Here is a 1917-nt window from a genome sequence, read left to right as displayed (position 1 = left end):
CCCCCCCCCCCCAAAAAAAAAAAAAAAAAAAGGAGAATTGGGTTGAAGCAGATGTACAAGGGGAGCAAATGCCATCTCCCAACAGCTACCACAGCTAAGACTTAATTACCTACTGCCCTACAGCATCATAGAAGTGAGGAAGAGCTGCCTCTTGGAGTAAAATTGATGTTCTTTCCCAATTACTCACATGGCCTGATTAATTTAGCTCTGTGTGAAAGCCTGTAGGGGCTGAGAGATAGCACTTACCCATGGAACATAGAGGCAAATGAAAAAAGTTCCTGCACAGCCCTAATCAAGCTGTTCTTCCTGTTGCTCATTTGTATCTTCTACTCTGGAGTTTAGGGCCACTGGCTCCACATAAGCAGGCATCAAATATTGCCTCTCTTGGCCATCTTATAAAGCCCTGCCTTTCCTAGCCTAGTTGGGATCTGCATTGGGCTGGACTCCGTGGCAAGAGGTGAGTGTGGATTGCCCTACCTTCTTGCTCCTACAAAAAGCAATTCCAGATCTTGAGTGAGGGTTTTGTAGTGCAACTGATGACACTGATGTGATTTCACTTTTAAAGCATATCATAGCATTGTACAATGTTCTCTGTTTCAGAGAAATGTCAGTCTAAATCGGGCTTGCAAAGTCCAGCCTGAAGTAGACTCCATTTGCCAGCAGTCCCTACTCACATCACTGCAGATGGTTTCCATGGAGACCTCAGGAGCAGTGTCGCTGTGACAGTGCAGGACTTGGGTCTCCATGGAGACCAGCCCCAGCAGTGCTGGTTGGAAGCAGTGATTTTTGGAGTGGTGACAGTGTGGTCCAGATCCAGGGCAGAGCTGCAATTGTGGCTCTGCCCCAGCTCTGGACCATGCTGTCACCACTACAAGATCCCAGCTACAGCCCTGGAGCAACTCACTGTCCAGCCATGTGCCCTGCCAGTGTTGTTGGGGCCAGTCTCCGTGGAAAACCTGGCCCTACGCTGTCATGGCATCACTACTGTTGGCACAGGTGACGCGTGGGGGTGGGGCATGTGCCCCCCCTGAGATTGGCCACCTCTGAAGCTGCTGCTGGCTTCTGCAGGCAGTTGCTGCTTGCCACCCCCACCCCCACCCGGATGCAGCTGCTGGTGTTTGAGGGCAGTCCCTGCTCACCACACCCTGCTGCCGACACTGCTGCTGGCCTCTGCAGGTGGTCCCACCTTGCTGCCTGCTACTCATCGCTGCTGACACCACCGCTGGCATCTGCGGGCAGTCCCTGCTCGCCACCCCCGAACCCCTCCCCCCACTGCTGACACTGCTGCTGGCATCCACAGGCAATCCCCACTGCTGCCTACAAATGGTGCCCCCAAGTCTCGGGAGTCACCAGTCATTCATGGCTATTGAGGTCTCCATGAAATCCAGCCACAGCAACACAGGCAGGGGCTGCTGGGAAATGGAAGCCGGCCATTAGCTAGATCCACCATTTTACTCATCCCTGGTCTAAATGATGTGAAACGAGCTGAAATAAAATGATTACAGTGCTCCTAAATACAACTAGTAGCACTATTATCATGTGTCATCAAGAAGTTATTTTGATTAGTTCGTTTTAACTGTGCGTGCAATGACCTGTCTTTTCCTCATTGTGTGAAGGTCCATAGGTTGGCATAATGGGTACTTCAGTTTGTTTTCAGCTTAGGGGCAAACGAAGACCTGTTGGTCACTGTCATGGTCACCTGAAGTTCACTCCAGATTTAGACCACAGGACTCAGCAGGAGCCGGCCAGCTGTTTCTGTGTGGTGCTGGCTGGGCTGGACCAGCTCCTGCTGCATCCTGCAGTCTGAGCTGTGCATCTGGGACATAGTGCCAAAGTGGTGGGCGGCCAGAGGAAGCAGTGGCAGCAAGCGGGAAAGTGGAAAAGTGGCAGGAGAAGGGCAGCGGTACCAGATAGAAA

General features: G+C 52.0%; 1 protein-coding gene across 1 annotated transcript in view; it reads left to right on the top strand.

Annotated features, from left to right (window-relative positions):
* The window catches only part of DISC1 (disrupted in schizophrenia 1), a 483854-nt gene that overhangs the window by 156582 nt on the left and 325355 nt on the right, over nt 1–1917 (top strand). The gene's annotated exons all lie outside the window — the stretch shown is intronic.

The sequence above is a fragment of the Gavialis gangeticus genome, unplaced genomic scaffold (genome assembly GCF_001723915.1).
Source record: "Gavialis gangeticus isolate Ggan-Ray unplaced genomic scaffold, GavGan_comp1, whole genome shotgun sequence".
Taxonomy (NCBI): Eukaryota; Metazoa; Chordata; order Crocodylia; family Gavialidae; genus Gavialis; species Gavialis gangeticus.
Note: the sequence above shows the minus strand (reverse complement) of the source record. Positions and strands in the feature narration are given on the sequence as shown.